Here is a 7,599-nt window from a genome sequence, read left to right on the forward strand (position 1 = left end):
AACAGAAAAGCACTTCTTTCCATCTAGACCATAATATTATTTGCCCTTTGAATAATTCACTACATCTGACCTCATTCAAACTTTAGATATAACTTGCTAAAGAGCTCAAACAATCATAGCCTAACCTCACCTTCTCACTTCAGCTTTTTTTTTTAAAGACATCTTAGTCATACCCTGTGTTCCCATGTCTTCTTCAAGTTATTACAACTAATTTTTTTCTTTACCTCCTTCCTTCTCTCCTCCTCTCTCTCCCTCCCTCTCTTCTTTCTTTCTTCCCTCTTCTGTCTAGGTTTTCATTACATTGCTCTTCCTACCTTTCTGACAGCTCTTTCTCAGTCACTAATTTTTTCTTCCACTCCATACCAACTAACTGGGGATATTTCCCTCCCCATTAAAGATATCTCCTGTAATCATTCCTCTTCATTCTATATTCTTTCTCTTGGTGATCCTATCAACTCCGTGATGAGTTCAATTATCGTCTCTATGAAAATGATTCCCAGATCTACACATCCAGCCCATTTCTCTCCTGGGATATAGTCACATGTCACCAACCGCTTTTTGAACATCTTAAACTGGACATCCCATACATGTCTCAAACTCAATATGTCCAATCAGAACTCATTATCTTTTACCTAAATCCTCCCCTTTTCCAAACTGCCCATTATTGTTGAAGACACCATCACCATCCCAATCTCACAGCCTTGGCACCACCCTTGACTCCTCATTCTAACTCATCCCTCAAAACCAAACATTTCCCAGATCTTGTTGTTTCTACCTTCACATAGCTCCTATATCTTTCCTTCTCCATCCTCACCCAGCACAACCTTAGCTCAAACCCTAATCATAAGTCCCCTTAACAAATGCAAAATTCCAACTTCTCTTCATGACTAGAGGCTCTCTCCACCCAAAACCCTCCCAGCCCTCCAATGCCAAAGTGATCTTCCTAAAGCCCAGGTTTTAGTGTGTCCTTCCCCTGCTCAGTGACCTCCTGCCACTCCCCATTCTTCTGGAACCCAGCTTGAACTTCCTCTACTTAGCATTTCAAGCTCTTTATAACCTGGTCCTTGCCTCCCTTCCAGTTTTCCTACACTTTGTTGCCCTTTGCATTCTACAATCCATTCACACTGGCCTACTTGCAGTTCCTCAAAGACAACCCTCCATTTCCTGCCTCTGGGTCTTGCCACTAGCTGTGTCCCATCCTTGGAATGCCCTTCCCCCTTGCCTCTGCCTCTTAGTTTCCCTTTAAACTCACAGTTGACCTCTCCCCACTTTGGGGAGCCGTGTTCCAGTTCCTTCAGCTGCAAGTGCTATCCCTCTCACATTATCTTCTTTCAATTCAGTAGATATCTTGTATAAACCTCACTTACTTATATGCTATCTCTCCCATTAAAATGTATGTTCCTTGAGGACAGAGATCTTTTGCCTTTTCTTTCTATCTCTGATGCTTGGCATATAGTAAGCACTCAATAAATGTGTGCTGACAGAGACTGTAGTGCTGACGCTATTTATGTCACACTGTTATATTAGTTTGCCTGCATATATATATACCTATATGTATGTATTTATGAATGAGTATATGTGTGTAGATTCCTGCTTTAAATGAGTCATTCTTCACTGGAATTTTTTGTTTGTTTTCATCAGAATTTAGATTCCAAGAGCTTTCTTTGGGCCAGTTTTCCCTACAATGCAGACACGAGATTCTACTTTTTTCTTCTTCTGAACTCCTCCCTAAAACTAAGGTTTATTAAACGATGCCCGGTTTTCCCTTCTCTCGTAGACCCTAAGATGACACGGCAACTTCCAAGGCCCACAAGCTTCCTCTCATTCTGTCTCAGTGAGCAGTTCCTTTTTGTCACTCAGAATTACGCCTACAATAGTAGTTCCACTTCTTTCTCTAGATTTTGAAGAATTCAATTATTGTTACAGCAAGTCAACTATTTGCCATCTATTCAACCTTTTGCAGAGAGCTGCAACAGACATCCAGATAATTGAATTCCCCCTTCATTCCTATTTCATGCCTTCTTGTCACGTTTGTTATATTATTCTTGAACTTGTCCATTTCTTCTGTTCTGGTGGTCTACAGCATATTCTGACAATGATACTCCCTCTGATTTTGCTTTCTGTTGATCATCACCCAAATGCTCCCCGTCTCGTTTTCCCTCTCTGATTCCTGGATTTTCTTATTTGGATATATGCTCATAATAAACAATGCTATTCTACTTCTCCCTCCCACACCTTTTAAAATAACAAATACCCTTTCACAGACATTTTCTTGTCATGGTTCTCATATTACCAAGTATCAGCCATATATATGAGATTTAATTTGTCTCTTTGCAATAATCTACCTTCATTTTAAGAACTTGGAGGGCTATAAGTGTGAGTTATTATTATTTGTTACTTGAACATCTGTACACGATTTTACCTGTTCCTTAGATAACTTCTTCAGGACTTCATAGCATTTTACAATGTTTTCTAGGTTCTTTTGATGGTATCTCAGAATTCCAGAATCATGGAATTGTTTGGAAAGGACTTCACTTGCCATTTATTCCAACTCATACATGAAAGGAATCCCTGTTTTGACATACCCATTGAGAAATCATCTAGTCTTTGCTAAAAGCTCTCCAAGGATGGGAATCCCATTGCCTCTTAAAGCAGCCCCTTGTTGGACAGCTCTTAATTGTTGAGAATTTTTTTTCAGACATCAAGCCTATATTTATTTCTTTGTAACTTCTACTAATTGTGCATTTCTCTAGAATCAGTCAGCAGAAATGGGTAGTGTTCATTAATATTGTTGTATTTCAGGAGACCTTCTGTCATGTTGTAAATATTTGTCCCAGGAAAACAGTTTACCTTCTTACTGTTGATGTCAACTTGACATATAGCTATATTGGTTGTTCTTCAGAAGGGATTCACAACTATCACTGTTTATCTCTTCTTCCTTTGACCAGTGTTGGATGGTCTTTTTCTTGATGATACCTTAGGAGTCTCATATTAAAATGTAAGCTCTTTAAGAAAAGGGGATTTTTTGAGGGAAGGGTTTCTTTGTATCCCCAGTACCTAGCACAGTGCCTATTAAGTGAACAGTAAATGCTAATAAAAACTGGTTGATTGACTGATAACCATTACTTGGAAAACTGCTTCCTTGGTTTTATTTTCAAATTTTATTTTTTTCAATTAATAAGCACACTTTCTCCTTCCCAAAACATCTCCCTTCAAAAAAGAAATACAAAAACAAAACCCTTGCAACAAATATCCATAGTTGAGGAAAATAGTTTTTCTCTTTGGCCATGTCTCAAACTTTGGCTATGTTTCATTCCACATCACAAATGTGTCACCTCTGTCTTTAGATGGGTGGCATGCTGAATCATCAGGCCTCTGGTATCAAGACTGATCATTTCTTTGATCAGAGTTTTAAAGTTTTTTACAGTTTTTATTACTACGTCGTTGTTGTTATATAAATTGTTCTTTTGGTTTTGCTCATGCCATTGTGCATCAGTTCATATAAATCTTCCTGGGATTCTCTGAAACTATCCCTTTCATAATTTCCTACAACACAATGATCTTCCTTTACCTTCATATACCATTCCTCAATTGATGGGCACCCTCTTAGTTTCTATTTCTTTCCTACTAAAGCCGCTTTCTTATCAGAGTGTCAAGCTTCACCCTATTTGACAGCTCCATGGGGTCCCGAGTCTTTCGTTTCACCCTCTCTTACCCTCTAATCTTAGGACACAGGTTAGAAAGGATCCCCACTTCCAGGAGGGTTCAGATTATTTTTTTCTGTATTTCTTTTGCAGCATTTCAGTTCTTTCTCAGAATACTTGATTCTATTGACTAGGACCATGTTGAAGGCTTCCTCTGGTTTTTTCATTAACTCAAGGAGAAAAACTAAGAGGCATGCTCTTTGTGCACATGTGGTTCTTACTTGCCCTTTGATCTGGTCTTTTGCATAGATGGGAAGGTTTTCAATAGTTGAAGATGAGAGTTGGGAGGTATGGCTGGAAAAAGAACAGCCATGAGCCAAAGAATGGCAGTTTGGGGTCATTATGGACATAAGGGACTATATTCACCACTGGAATGAAGGGGAGGAGCAGAGGGTCATACATAGGTTATGAGGAAAGAATTACAAAAGTCAGGTAATGGAAAATATTTGGTACTTTAAAAAAACCAGACTTTCCACAGACCCAAGATCTCCTTAATGTACATGCTCCATCTATTGATACAGATTGAAGCCCTTTCACACCTTTTGTCCTGTGCAGATCTTATGAATTTGAGATACATGTAATTACTTGAAACCATAGCCTGACATAGTAGAGAGATTTAAAATAAACTCATTTGGATGGAAACTGAGATCGTCTCAGTATCTTTTCTTCCTGATCTGGCTAAAGAGGTTTTAACTCGGAGAGACATTAAATCTGACTCCCATTAATGGTGATGACGATGGTGATGATGATAACGATGAAGATGATGATAATGGACATTTACATAGCACTTTCACCCACACTTCACTTCATCTGATCTTCATTTGCATGGGCAGAGTGGATCAAGTGCTAGGTTTGGAGTCAAGACTTAACCTCTAATTCTGTCTTTGATACTATATGCCTTGGGTAAGCAATTTAACCTAAGTCCCAGTTTTCTTACCTATAGAATGGGGACAATAATTCTTGTAGTACTCATATACAGATTTGTTATAAGGGTCAGCCATAGTCATTTAACAAGTCCCTACCACATGCTAGGCTTTGGGGGATACAAAAGCTGAAATAAGCCCTGATTCTGTGGAGCTGACAACATGTACATATTTAATTATATAAAGAACATATACAAAATAAATCATCAAATACCAGGCAGTTAGGGGAGGACACTTGGAGCCAGGGAGATGACAAATGTAAAACACTTTGTGAAATTAGAGTATGCCAGCTATTCGGTTCTGTTGTATGTTATGCTATGTTATAGTAATTATATTTTTATTTGAACCTCACAGAAATCAACCAATCCAGTCTATATTAAGAACCAGCTAACAGCCCTTTGAACTACAGATAACAAAACAGGCTCAGAGAGGTTGGATCTCACAGCTACGAATGTCCAAGAGAGGATTCTCTCTTCTGTCTAGAAATAAGCTCCAGTGTCCTTTCTAGTAATAGTACAGCTAACTTCATCTTCTTTGACTCCAATTTAGTGCAATACAGAAGCTGACAAGGCTGTTCCGTTGCAGATCTTTCCCATTGCTTTTTTATTAGTATGTTCTGCTCTGTAAATGACACATTCTAAAGGCGTGTCCTAAGCAATGCTAATAGTGTTGGGTTGGTTTTTTTTTTGGAGGGGGGAAGGCAGGGCAATTGGGGTTAAGTGACTTGCCCAAGGTCACACAGTTCATAAGCGTGTCAAATGTCTGAGGCCAGATTTGAACTCAGGTCCTCTTGACTCCAGGGTCAGTGCTCTACTCACTGCACCACCTAGCTGCCCTGAGTTGTTTATTTTTAATGTGAAGTTTTGAGTCTTTTTTAGGATACTGTTTTGCTTCTTCAATTGAATTTCAAAGTCTAATATATATATTTTTTTAATTTTGATTAATTTATTTATCTTTAGTTTTCAACATTAACTTCCATAAGCTTTTGAGTTTTCAATTTTCTCCCCCTCCCTTTCTTCCCCCCTCCCCAAGACAGCATGTAATGTGATATAGGCTCTATGTATATATTCGTATTAAACATATTTTCACATTAGTCGTGTTGTGAAGAAGTAGTAGAACCAATGCGAGGAACTAGGAGAGAGAAGAAACAAAAGAAAACAACAAAAGAAGAGAGGAGATCCAATAGTGTGCTTCCATCTGCATTCAGACTCAGTAGTTCTTTGTCTGGATGTGGACGGCATTTTCCATCATGAGTCTTTTGGAGTTGTTTTAGGTCCTTGCATTGCTGAGAAGGGCTAAGTCTGTCAGTCAGTCATCATACAATGCAGCTGTTACTGCGTACAATGTTCTCCTGGTTCTGCTCACTTCACTCAGCATCAGTTCATCTAAGTCTTTCCAGTGTCTGAGGCAAAATTTGAACTCATGTCTTTCTGACTCTCAGATGTGTTCAATCTGCTGTGCCACTTAGTCGCATATAAAGAAAAATGAAAGAGAAAAAGAGAAAAAAAGTCAGGAGTGCTAGGCGTGGAATCAGGAAGATCTAAGTTCAAATCCATTCTCAGACGCTGCCTAGCTGTGTGTCCCTGGACAAATCACTTCATCTCTGTCTCCTTCAATTTCTTCAATTATAAATGAAAATAATACTAGCACCTAGGGTTGTTGTAAATATCCAATGAGATAATATTTGTACGGTGCATAGTCCAGTGCTTAGTGCATAGTAGGCACTTTATACATGCTATTATCATGGCTGTTGTGATTATTATTAATTATTATTATTGTTATTACATTACAGCCAAACTACAATAACAGTTATGGAGACGCCGGTAATGATGAAATTGACAGCTAACATGTAGATCTCATTGAGCCTCACAACGTCGCCGCGAGTTGGGTATTATACATAGTATTAACCCTTCTCATAGTCTGTCTCCAATGCCCAGAATGTCCCAAGGTCTCTCCTCCACTTCTTAGAATCTGCTTCAAGGCTCAGCTCACGTGCCGCCTCCTCCTGACCCCCCTCCCAACTTGGCCCTCCAAATTATTTCATTATTATTTTGTGTGTGTTTTGTGTATTTCCATATATGTGATTACCATGGGTGATGTTGTCACTCTCACTAGACTGTAAGGTCCTTGAGGGCAGGGCTCTTCACTTTTAGCTTTGTATGCCTACCACCAAATAGCACTTAGTAAATGCTCATAGATTCAGTGAAAAAAATTAAGGTTCAAAAAGCCTTAGGGACTTGCCCCTGGTGCCAGACCTAGTGAGTGACAGATATGGGGTGTGAACCTCATGATGATGCCCTATTTAAGTTATCGTTTAAATTCTGGGCACATGGGCAATGCCAGACCCTTAGAACAGGGTTCTCCTATCTCCAAGGCCAGAGCTCTTTCCAGTACACCATGATTCCTCTTACAGGAATTATTGTCATTAAATCATAAAGTTCTAAGAAGGAGAGAGACATTCACTGAGATGCCAGTTTACTTTTTTAGTTTACAGTAAAAAATCGATAGAAAGCAAGTTTAATAAATAAGATTGTAATGTACCAAGAAGTAAATTCACAAGATGTTGTCTCACGCTTGAATTAAGTGTTGGAATATGAAAAACAAAAATAACCTATGGAGATCAACATTGCCTAGAATGGATTTTTCAGAAGCTGAAGTCATACACTCCCATCAATGTTTGCCAAATAAGTGTGTTCATTTCTAAGGCTGTCTCGATTGTAAAAAAGATACACATAGTTTTTTTGTCACTTGCAGTTGCATCAATGGGCATAAACTGACCTTACTTTTCCAAGGAAAAGACATATGTCTCTATGGTCCAAGAAGTCCTATTTTTTCACCATCTTTGGCAGAATTATGTTCAGTTCTGGAGACCACATTTTAGGAAAAACGATCAATTGGTGTGTGTACAGTGGAGGGCAACCAGGTTGGTGAAGAGCCTTGAGGATTGCTAGAAAGAGCTGGGAAGTTTGATC

This window comes from Trichosurus vulpecula, chromosome 4, assembly GCF_011100635.1.
Source record: "Trichosurus vulpecula isolate mTriVul1 chromosome 4, mTriVul1.pri, whole genome shotgun sequence".
Lineage (NCBI taxonomy): Eukaryota > Metazoa > Chordata > Mammalia > Diprotodontia > Phalangeridae > Trichosurus > Trichosurus vulpecula.